This window comes from Drosophila grimshawi, unplaced genomic scaffold (genome assembly GCF_018153295.1).
Source record: "Drosophila grimshawi isolate 15287-2541.00 unplaced genomic scaffold, ASM1815329v1 contig_1369, whole genome shotgun sequence".
NCBI classification, from domain to species: domain Eukaryota; kingdom Metazoa; phylum Arthropoda; class Insecta; order Diptera; family Drosophilidae; genus Drosophila; species Drosophila grimshawi.
In genome coordinates this window covers 6,135,181-6,147,320 of record NW_025062891.1, presented here as the reverse complement: position 1 = coordinate 6,147,320, position 12,140 = coordinate 6,135,181, and the positions used below count along the sequence as shown (strand labels likewise).

The following is a 12,140-nucleotide window of genomic DNA, read 5'->3' as shown; positions in this document are numbered from 1 at the left end:
ACAGCTCACAATTTGGCAGAGTCAGCTCATTTGTGGCTTCAATTTTGGCTTTAAGCAGCTGCAATTGTTTTCAATTATCTACCATGCCATATACCAGCAATTAATTATGACCACAACAAATTGTTTGCCACTTCAGAAGCTGGCCAAGCAATAAATCGACTACAACTACTACAATCGACAACTGGATTTGACTTTAAAATTAATTTTATTCAACTGCAAGCAGAATCTTTTCGAAGTAGGGCAGATATGATTCGCCTGGGAGAAACATTTACGATAGTTCAAAACTTTGAGCAGTCAACCCAAACAACTCCATTCAGCTCTGTTACAAGGTATAATTAGTCAGATTTATGGTTTCGGGAAAGCATTTAATTTAAGTGTTTCTCTGTTTCTCTTTATGTGTGGCTAGTGGCTTTGCGGCTCTTAAATCATGAAATCCAGGCCAATAGAAAGCATATGGCGGGTCTAAAAAGTATTCGGAAATTGGGTTTTGGCTTTGGCTTGTTTTCGGCCAAATTTATTGCAATTAATTTAAGCTCTTAATGGAGTAAAAACCGCAGCAATAAACAAATTATTTTATGGCTTTCACCAGGTCAGGCGTAAGAAATTAAGTGTGTGTGTGTGTGTGTGTGTGTGTGTGTGTGTGTGTGTGTGTGTGAGTTGTTGTAGTATCAGTTTGTCCTTGTTGCTGGTTTAATGATTACAAACTGGCGTCAGACGCTGACTAAAAAAGAGGCCAGAAGCAATGCCGTTAAACTTTTGATGACGGACGCTGATGATGCTGCTCTTAATGATAGATACACACAGACGCGCACACTCACATAAGCACACACACACACACACACACACACACACACACACACACATACAGAGAGAGAAACAGACATGCAGAGTCAGAAGGGAAAATACCTGTCTGCGGCATTAAAGCCTTTTTCTGGTTCAATGGCGTGCAGAAAATGGGTCACTAACTGTTACTTATTTATACTAATCAGAGCAAATTGCCGACAACGACAACGACAACGCCCCAATGAGACGGAGAGTGTGGAGCTGTTTGAGGGCTCGCTGGGGCCAAAGGTGAAGGGTTGTTGGAGGACTTGTTCCGTTCGCTTTTATCTGCTGCCTCAAGTGTTATTAAAAACTTTGTTGAGGTAGCTAAATATAGCTGCACAATGAGCTGCGCACAAATTTTACTGGCCACTGCAAGAGGGGAGACTGAGAGAGAGAAAGAGAGAAAGAGAGAGGGAGAGTGAGTGAGAGGCACTGTGTTCTTGACCCGCTCAGCACTTGGCCAACACTTTCGGTCGTTTCGCAGTGCTCATTATACTGTTGCTTTGGCTTAACGAGCAGCTTTGCACATTCTAGTTGCAATTTGGTGTCATTTTGGAAATTTGCGATTTTATTGCAATGACTTTCATTTAAATACCAGATACGATGACGCAGTTCAAAAGAATATCAATTTAAATATGTCTGTCAAATGAGATTTGTCAGCTAATCCGCTTTTGCCGCTTGTAATCAGAAGAGATTCGATTACAAAAACATACAAAAAAATAAAAATCGACAACGAAATTAGTAATTCGATCCAATAAATTTGATTGTAACTGAAGCGTGAAAGACAACGGGTAAAAGCTGAATGCGCTATAAAAAAAAGGTCAGTAACCGTAGCGGGTAAGTGGCACGTGCCTCCGACCTCCTCTCGACAGCGCGTCGCCAGCTAAGAAAATTAATGCAAAAACCTAATCAGGCGCATAATGAAGTTGCAGCTGCCCCACGCCCCTCTGCGCTGCCATGCAGCCTGAACAAATTGTGAACAATGGGATTGCAATCGACCAAGCTGACAGTTGCCAGATCTTTCGCCTTTTAGCTTTACAGCGCTAGCAACAACAACTTGCAACGCCTGTCACGTCGTGGTCACGACATCATCGATTGTCCACATCTGTGGCTGTGCCACAAATTAAACACAAACATGTTCAGCGGAGCAAAGGAGGAGGCATTCTCACTTGCTGAATTTCAGCTCACTGCTCCTTTGTGTTTGTCTTAGCAAACGCTTCGACATCATCCCCAGCAACCACGTCATTATCATAATTGCATTGTACTATGGACAATTTGACATTTTCCACAAACTATAATTTTTAATTGTACTTTTTTAATGTCTGCTAATATCAGTGAAATACAAAAATTAAAAATGCATTTTAATATTTAACTTAAATTAAAAAATGTAGAATAATTTCGAATATTTATTTATTATTAGTATTTAATTCCAAAATTGCTTCAACATCTGTCACATTGATTGGGGAAAACCAAGAAAAACCCCAATCAGACTAGAAATACAGTATGAAGATGCCCAAGAACAAATGCCTGTGAAAATGTAAATAACGAGACAAGTCGCTTAAAATTGAGTTCTTAATATGAATGAAGAGGCTTTTAAAATAAAATAAATACAACTTTACTGCAGCCATTTAAATAGAAAACTGAATCCTCGTTGAAAATGAAATTTGTTTTGCCAGTCTTGTAAAATTGCAAATTATTTCTGATATATTTCTAAATCATTGTTTTGTGGGTGCTTTGAACTGCGTTGTGGAATTGTGTTGATTTACAATATTAAAAACTTAAGCCTGCAAAAAAAACTTGACTTTATCTTTGGGGGATTGGAAATTCAAGAAAAGCTCATATTTTCACATGCTGCAGTGGCATTCTCATTGCACTCAACATGTTACACAGGTGACGGGGCACGTAGTCCGAAAGACAGCGCGCACATCTTCTGAACTTTGGCTCGATTGGCCTTTGTGTGTATTTGTCTGTTGGTGTGTGAGTGCGACGTTGTTTGGCTGGAAGGAAGCAAGGAAGGAAGTCCGGGATGTAGGTTAATCGCATACGCAAACCAATGTGTGTGTGTGTGTGTAAGTGTGTGTGTGCAGTTTTCACGCCAAAGATTGCACTTGCCACAAACTCTGACCCACTTGATGCGACCTCGCTAGTCTCTCTGTGTGACTAGCAATTTTGGCAACTCAAATCGGTTTGTTTAGCGCTTGTCCATGTGTGTGTGTGTGTGTGTGAAAGTATTTATGTCAAGTGCAATACAAAAAAAAAAAAAAAAAAAAATGAATCAATTTTGTCAGCGTTTTGTACAAAAATTTATAAAAAAGACAAACAAAATTGAAAATTGAAAATAATTGAAACAAATGAGCGAAGTTTCGAATGCTGCATGCCACTCAGAAATTGGCATGCAAGGTGTACATCTACATATGCGTGGGTAATGTAAGAAAAATTAAAAATGAATTTGAAAATGCAAATAACATTTGCTGACATTGGAGAAATCGGGGAGCGAGCAAAATATTCTTATTTTTTTTGTATTTTAATGCATAATATATATGCATAACATTTCCCAAGAAGTGGAAAACAATTTCTCATATATTTACATAAAATATAAGCATTAAAAAATAATAATAAATCATAATTTGTATTCCATTAAAATTCTATTTATCTTTACGTTCAGAATTACACGCAAAGCAAATTCATTAGGTGCTTCACAGATTGTCTAGCATTCCAAGAACTTTGGCGATGGCTTAGCTTTTAGCCGTATTTCAATTTGCGTGGCAAATTTCAATTTAAATAAAATACCTGCATTGTCAAAGAATTGCTAACCTTCAATACAATGAAACACAAAACGAGACACGTGCACCCACACACACACACACACACACATAGACACGCACACACACCGACAGGGATAGGCAGGAAAAACATGCGTCGGCAATGCTTTGTTGAATGCTTAAATGGCAAATATCTGAGGGGATAAATTGAGCTTATTTATCAAAGTTTTAATTAAAATCTTCATAGCAGCAATCTCTTAATTGCTAAGTGTGTAATTACAACTGCCACGATGACGACACGAAGAACAACTTCAAAAGGAAGTGCAAGGAGTAGAGCAGTGGCAAAGCTGCACTAGCTGGAACTCTGCGCAGCGGATAAATATTTCAACGTCCCCAGCCCTGATGTGATGTATGCAACAAAATAAAATTCACACAAAATTGAATTAGTCTTAATAAACAGGAGTACTAAAATGCCAGCTGGAGGCAGCTGGATGTTCGCAATTCTCGGCTCTTCTCTTTAATTTCTCCTCTTTGCGTTCTCCTCTTGCTGCCGGCCACAGCACAAAAGTCGCAAGTAAATAAAAAGAATATATACATAGATATATGTATATATATATAAATATATATGTATGTATGTGTATAAGAGACGAAGTACTAGAAGTAATAGAGAAGCACGCAGAAATTCATAAAGCGCGCAGCGAGCTTTACGCGTGACTGAATTTAACGGGACTGCTCCAACCAAAAGGAACAGGCAAACAACAAGAGCAATCTCGAGTAAGAAGAAATGTCGAAAGGAAATCACAAACAACATTCCAAGCATTACAAAGGCCACACGACAACAGCAACAGCAGCAGAAACAGAAACAGAAGAGTGAAACGAGCAACGGTAAAATTGCCCGAATTGACGAAGTTCTTTTGAATTCTACACTTTTCGGAACACAAGCACCTGAAAATATTAAATAAATCTATTCTTATCTGTAAGTAATATAAGTTGTAATATATTTTTATTAAATACTTGCAAAATTACAATCAGTTTGATTTTATATTGGATTGACATAAATAACGCCAACTAAAGCTAACAAGCTGCAAGGGAATATTCTATCAACCGTGTTTGCCGGATATATAAAAATATTGACTGAGTTTAACAGGATGGATGGATGTACAGTGACAAATATAACTGCATTTTTTCTGATATTTTCAAAATAAGCCAATCAGAGAAATGTTGGCCAGAGTATAAATTTAATTTTCTTATATATATATATATATATATATATATATATATATATTTCTTTTTTTTATGGACAATGTTTAAAGCGAAAAACGTAAAGAAATTTTCTCAAAGTGCAGACCGGAAAAGAGCAACACGAAATGCCAGCGGCGTTGACAGAACGCCACGCAAATAGGCAGAGAGACAAACAGACAGACAGGCAGACAGACAAACGGACAGTGAAAAGTACTGAAACAGTTGGCCGGGGCGTGCACCCACAACAAAAAACAACAACTGGTACATCAACTAGGGGACAAAGCAAAGGCAAGGAAAAGTCGCTGTCGCGGCCGTTTTGAGCAAAAGAAATATAAAATAAATTGCGAAATGCCAACAAATAAAAAAAGTGTAGGCATGAAAAGCGGGCAACACCACCAAATCCAACCCAACCACCCACACATCCACCCATCCACCCATCCACGCATCCACCACCGACAGGTTGCCGCCCGTCCCCCCTTGGCCCGGGGTCATTGGGAGGTTTATAGCGAAGACAAGACAAGACAAGCATCAGTACAAAATACAGCCAAGCAGATTATAAAGAGATTTGTGTGTCTGGGCTGACTGTGTGTAAGTGGGTGTCTAGCAGGGAGGAGCATGAGAAGCCCCAGCGACAATATCTAGCGCTGATGAGCCGCTGATGACAGTCATCATAATAACGATTATGATAATATTATAATAATCGTAATCATCAATGCTGCGGCAGTTGTTATCTTTTTGCCGTTCCAGCTGCTCACATCTTGCTGACCATTTGATTCAGACATTGGCCAATTTGAAAAACAGAAAGCGGAAACGTGAATTCAATATAAAAACTCAAGACAAAATTGCTTGCTCTTGATTTTATAACAAATATTTGGAGAGCGAAACATGTTTCAAAAACATTGACATTGCAGCACAATGCTGCCAATTAAATCTGTCATTTTATTTATTATAAATAGATAAATTATTATAAATTATTACTTAAAATTATTTGAACTCAGCATTTTAAAGGGATTTAATTGAAGCAATAAATATTATCGATTTTCGCTTTAGCTCGTTGGCACTAATTTAAATACATAATAAGTGCTTTCTGGCTTGACCCAATCTAGATGAGCCATAAATAAAAATGCAAATGGCTTTGAATGAAGCGATTTGTTTTACTTTGAGCTGGTTGGTTCAACGACTGCTCTAAACTGGGCTCGACAAAGGACTCTGCTGACTGTTTCATTAATGGCTTCCTTCATTATGCCGAGCGCATCAATTACATTTTTTTATGCCTACTTTTGAGCACACGACAAAGCAGGCCACAATTTCAAGCTGAAAAGGGCGCAAATCAAACAACAACAAAAAATGAACGAAAAATGAGCAAAAATGAAAACTTTTCCGAAACTCATTCTTTCCAGATATGCGAACTTATTGATTGCTCTGGCAATTTCTGTCAGCCGCCGCCAAACAAACAACAAAAAAAAAAAAACTAAACAAAACTGCAACCAAAAAAAATAATATTAATAAATAAAAAGATAAAAAGGAAAATCGCTGCACGTGAAAGCTGTGTTGAGCCCTGTGTTTGGCAGCGGAAGTTAAACACAGATTGCCAATAGCTAAACAAAAACAAAAAGTGGCTACGTCCTGTGTGTGTGTGTGTGTGTGTGTGTGTGTGTGGGCGGTGGGCGTGTGTGTGTTGTCTGTTACTGACCCCGTCTAGTTGACTGGCTTAGAGGCTGGCATTTGCTGCGTTTAATATTGGTAAATGCTCTTTTTTTTTTGCCGTGCACTTTGCATAACAACAAAAAATGTGGAATTTATATAGAGAACTGTGCTCGACTAGCAAATACCCCGTTGGCAAAACTAGGAAATACCTCCTTTAGTCGATGCAACTTTGCTGTACACCTAAACGAAAGAATTAAGGAACTGCTTACAAAATTAGGAACAAAAGTTTGGCCGCAGTTTCGCAAGCAATGAGTGCGAGGTCAAGTAGAAGTTGGCGCACTGTTATTGCGGTTGGTTTAAGCCAAGTTAGTTGGCCAGCTGGGCATGTCAATGTCAGTTGGGCAGCCAAGCATAAGCAGACAGTTCACTTGGTCAATGCTTCCTTATTAAAACTGTCTGCAGAAACCGACAGACGCCAAACGATAGTCGACAGTTTGTGGTTAGACAATGGCACCTGCCACATCTGCTGCTGCTGCTGCATTGTGCAGCATCATAGATAGAGAGAGAGAGAGAGAAATAGAGATACAGAGTGAGTGAAATGGTTGTTATCTAGTTTTCATTTTCCACTTGATGGAGTGCAAATTTATGGCAACGCTCTGTGCAACGAGCCATACATTATTAAATTATAAACATTTTTGTGGTTGCAAAATGTTTTGTTAATGGGCAGAACATGTTCAGCAGATAATGTTAATTATGTTGCCTCACTGCTCATTTATTGAGTCATTTACTCACATTTTGAAATTCGTTTGGTTGCATTCTATTTCCCCCCTGCCCAAAATGGACACACGAATCTTTTATGCAATTACACAAATTGTCGCCAACATTTATGCTCATGAATTTCGCATCACATCGCATTGCCATACATAATTTATTTTCTCAACTACCGCCATTATGACATCAAGTTGAAAGACGTGCTTCAAAACGTTTTTCCTGCACTACCCGGTGAAAAAAAAAACAAAAAATGAAATGAGAAAAAGAGACGCTTACCTCATTTGGCAGTCTCTTGCTCTGTTTTTGGCCAAGTGGGCATTTGTCGCCAAGTTGAAATGGCTTTTAATAAAATACAATTTCTGTTTGCTTTCGTCTTGGCCCACATTCCACGAATGCTCAGCAATTCTCAAAATGAACATTTTATAGTCATTAAGTGCCATCAAAAGACGCACAAGCACAAACTTGCTGAACTTGTTGACAAATCTCATAGGTACACTGCGAATTTCAATAAACTGTTGGCTTAGAAACAAACAGCAACCATCTGACTGACCAGCACACACTCGCACACACACACACACAGACTTGTGTGTGTACAGGGAAGGGACATCAAGCAATCAAATGTTTGTGGCACTTTAATCAATGCCTGGTTAGGGCAAATGCGACCACAAAGGCTCCAGCCAGCAGTTCATCCATAAACACAATTCTACACTCATGAGTCTTCAGACGTGTGTGTGGGTGAGTGTGTGTGTGAGTGTGTGCTTGTGTGTGAGTGTGTGCTTGTGTGTGTGTGTGTTTGTGTGTGTGTACCAGAGATTTCAATAAAGCCATCGAGAGAGGCTCGAGTGCCGACAACAAGGGCCGGCCGAAAAGAACAAAAAACTATTAGAGTAAGTGGAAATGGGCGCATTAGGGCGTGAGACCCTACTTGGACGGGGTTAAGGGTTGAAGTGGGCTGGGTTGGGATGATATCCAATCCATTCGTTGCTTGATCGCGTCGCCCTTGAGCAGTAGTCAGCATATGTGCGCAGCAGTTGCCAATGTGAACCTTTTATATGCTTTTAATTTCCATAAAAATTGAGTAATGAAATATTTGAAATTGTAAAAACATGAACTGATTTCTGTACCCGATGCCTTTTTCAATTTTTCTTTGTGTTTTCATGCGTTTTCGATTTTCAATTTCCAATTTTCGTTAATATTTTTTTAAATTTTCACTTTGCATAAGCGTTGCAGCATTTTTTGTGTGCAGCTGTCGCTGTTCTCAGGCAACTCGAAGCAAAAGCCCGTCATACACGCGGCGTATGCGTGATATGCAAATATCCGTATTTCCGGGCGGAAATCTCGTTTGCAGCGTTACGCCCATTGGGCATTACGTGTGACTTGGGAGTGCTTGGGATTGCTTGGGTGTGTGGGTATTCCCCCGCGTGACTCAGCAGTCGTCCTGATCCATTCATACACTAAGCACAAGTCATCATTGCTGACTCGAGTGGACTCCACTGGGCTTTTGCCTGCTTCATTAATTGCATTAGCAGTTTGACTCCCAAGTGCAATTAATTACTTGCTCAAGGCGTCGATGTTAGGCCCGTTCTTCTTCGCTTGGACTCGGACTCGGACTTGGACTTGGACTTGGTTTTTGGCTGGGGCTTGGGCTTAGGTTTGCAGGATGTGGAAACTGAAGTTTGTGGACATTAGCATCAAAAACAGGCTTTATCAATTCCGAGTAGATGGCACAAATATAATTAATGGCGCACAGTAACTGGTTACTGGTGTCTTTTGTCTATGACAAATGATAATGATGCGACCAACAACACTAATGAACCGCACAGAAATGAGGTTTGGCCCATCCCCAACAGCAGCCGAACTGGCAAATTTAACGGAAATTGTGCATATAGGCTGCTGTTTAGTCGGATATAAAGCTAACTAAGTGCCGCATTATAGCATCCGGTCTAGACTTTAGTATCACGCTAAAATTCTAACGCTTTTTTTTTGTGCACATGCTGTGCAACTGGCAGGCGCCTAAGTAGCCAAAATGAGCAGCCGGCAAATGAGATACAAAAAGTATCTATATATATATATATATATGAATAGAAGAACATCAGAGTGCGGCAGGCGTGCGACATGTGCCTCGAGGTGTGTGTTCGCTTGAATATGCCTGTTATTATTCCCCATTTGCAGTTGGCAGTAGAACGTTTAATCTGCCATAAGCACATGCCTCAGTATTTATGGGCATGCATATGTGAGTGTGTCAGCATCGCTGTGTCTGTGTGACTCGACAGGAGAGCGTTTTGGCTAAGCTGATGTGATTCTTTTTTGTCCATATTGAACAGGACTCGGTTAATAATTGGAAGGCCTGTTAATACGTTTTTTTCTTTTGGGGTTAAAGTTAAGGCTTGGTTTTTTCACTTTAAGCGGAAACCTTCACTTTGATTTTCGAAATTCATTATTCATAATGTTATCTTGAAAGTATAGAAACCCATTTTTAACTTGAAGAAGCCTTAGATTTCGTCTGAAAAAATCCTTTTGTGCTAAGAAGCAAAAAAAAAAAACTATGCGTATGCAAAAAATCCAATTACTTTTTTTCTCCCATTTTGTGAGTATCGATTCCGGGAATAAGTTGCCTTTATGATGGCTGAATTTCCTGAATAGGTAGCTAAGCCCTTGAAAGCAAGCCAGCATATTTAAATTGTGTCGTAATGCTGTTAGCCATTAAATTAAGTATTTCGCTTTAAATAACTATCCTTGCAAGGGTATATTCGTATATATATATATACAACAGCAAATCCGATTATAAAAAGGCTATGTAATATATAAAAGGGACATAAATGTGAAGCTTGTTTTATTTTATTTTTGCCTCTCATATTTATTTGACAATTTTCGAATTTATTGTTAGACTCGAACACATACTTCAAGGCACACTTTAGCCACTCAGACCCAACAGATACCACTAAAGTCCCCACTGTGTGTGCCCCATGTGCGAGCACAATAAAAATGCATAGCATCGCTCCTGGCACTGTGACCAAGGAGTTTAAGCTTCCGGTGGAGGGGCGAACTCAAACAGGTTTCGATTATCGAGTGGTAAAAAGGCAAAAATAATAAAACTGGCGCCGGCTGCAAATTTAATGCGCTTACGATAAATTTTCATTAGGTGTGCGAATCCGATTTTGACATATCTCTGTGACGGGGAATCTGCAATCAGGAAACACAAAGAAAGCACACACAATTTGAATGGAGTGTGTCCTTTGAACATAGCGTCACGTGTCCTGTATGCTGTTGTTGTTGTTGTTGTGGATATTATTGTTATTTATGATTTAATGCGCTCGTAAAATGCAGGACAGGTCACAGCCAAGGCTGGCTGCCAGCAGGACACACACACACACACACGCACACAGACACACACACTTTTGGTCGCTTAGTAGGTCAAAGGGATTTAGTTACTTTTTTCTGGTTGTGCGTCGTCTTACCTGACGTATACTTAATCACCAAAGCTGCGAATCACTCGGCTGGCTGGTTGCTAACTGAAACTGGAGGCGCCGCCAAAGACGAAAGGTCAACTACTCGTTGGCAAGTGAGATTGATTAAGCGACTGATTTATTGTTACTGGCATACACGCTAACACGCATATATATTTTTAGAGTGGTATTCTAGTCTAGCACTGCGCACAAATACCAAATACCAAATAACAAATGGCAATTCAAAACGCTTATCCGCCACCTAGTCTGATTTGCCAGCCTTTTTTTTTTTGTATTTTTATTTTTTTTTATTGTGCTTCACAGTGTGTTTGTTGTTTGCAGTGGGTGCAGGAGGCAAGAACGAAACGCGCGCGTTGCGTGCAAGTTGGGAACTGTTTGGTTGCCCGCACTGCGTGTTGCTTTTATAAAGCCGCCAAACTGATTGCTGCACAGCATTCAAAACACAACATGTTCGATGGCGTGCTTACAACGAAAACAAAACTTCCAGCAGGAATCGCAGCACGAGCGCCAAGCAGGGGCAACGCCAATTCGCTTTTATGGCACAGCAGCAAATGCCTGACTCGTTCTTAGCCAGGACTCGCACCGAAAGCTTGGGCCTTCACTTCGAATTGACGATGTCTCCTCGCTGGAAATGTTTGCCTGGAACATGTTCGAAGGACTGCTACCAATCGCATTGCCAACTGACCCTCTCCCCCTCTCCCACTCCATCTACCTCTCCAGTTCTCGGATATTTCAATTTGTGCATGTTGCATTGTATTTCTCGAGGCTGTCTCTGATATTGAACGCTTATTATAAAGCAGTTAAGGGAATAATTTTTAATCCTATATAAAGTTTAAATATTTAAATTTAAATTTAAATTAAAGTTCGTTCTTGTCGTTAAATTATTGCCAAAATTAACTATTGTTTTTTTTATTATTTATATATCACAACTATAAATTCAAAGCTATTTTGAGTCTTCTCATAAATCGTTCACTTTTTGTTTTATTTATATTTATTTATGTATTATCAAACAATCGAAGCTAGTTGTATTTATTTAATAATTATTTAAGTATGTTCAATCAAAGAAAAGTCTCAGTTATTAATGCAAAAACCGGATTCATAGCTGCGGGTAATTTGAACCAACCTGCCACTCAAATCGAAATACATCAATTCGCAATTTAAGCTGGCAGGCCTGCTGCTCCAGTTATCCTTCATGTGTGTAGCCCGACAACAAGTCGATGATGCTCTTCACCAGGCATAGCACTGCCGAATATTGTTCGAGTAACCGCAATCGAATCGAATAACCAATAAAAAAATTGTAATCTTACAATTAGGTATTGCTGTCAGAGTGGCTTCCTCTGCTGAGCACCTGTCATAGGGGTTGAGGTTCGAGTGGTAGACAGAAATTCATTACATTGTTTGCCGCTTTTGTCAATATTGACATGCT

The 12,140-nt window shown here is 39.5% G+C and overlaps 1 protein-coding gene across 2 annotated transcripts in view; it reads right to left on the bottom strand.

Moving 5' to 3' along the window:
- The window catches only part of LOC6559253 (GTP-binding protein Di-Ras2), a 32,930-nt gene extending 21,913 nt beyond the window's left edge, over nucleotides 1-11,017 (bottom strand). Inside the window, exon 1 of one of the 2 annotated variants that reach the window (XM_001987579.2) lies at nucleotides 10,706-11,017. The gene's annotated coding sequence lies outside the window, so the exon portion shown is untranslated. Of the gene's footprint in view, nucleotides 1-7,523; nucleotides 7,544-10,705 lie in introns of those variants that run through there. The other variant, XM_043214348.1, reaches the window with a different exon arrangement.
- Nucleotides 11,018-12,140: the final 1,123 nt, after the last annotated feature.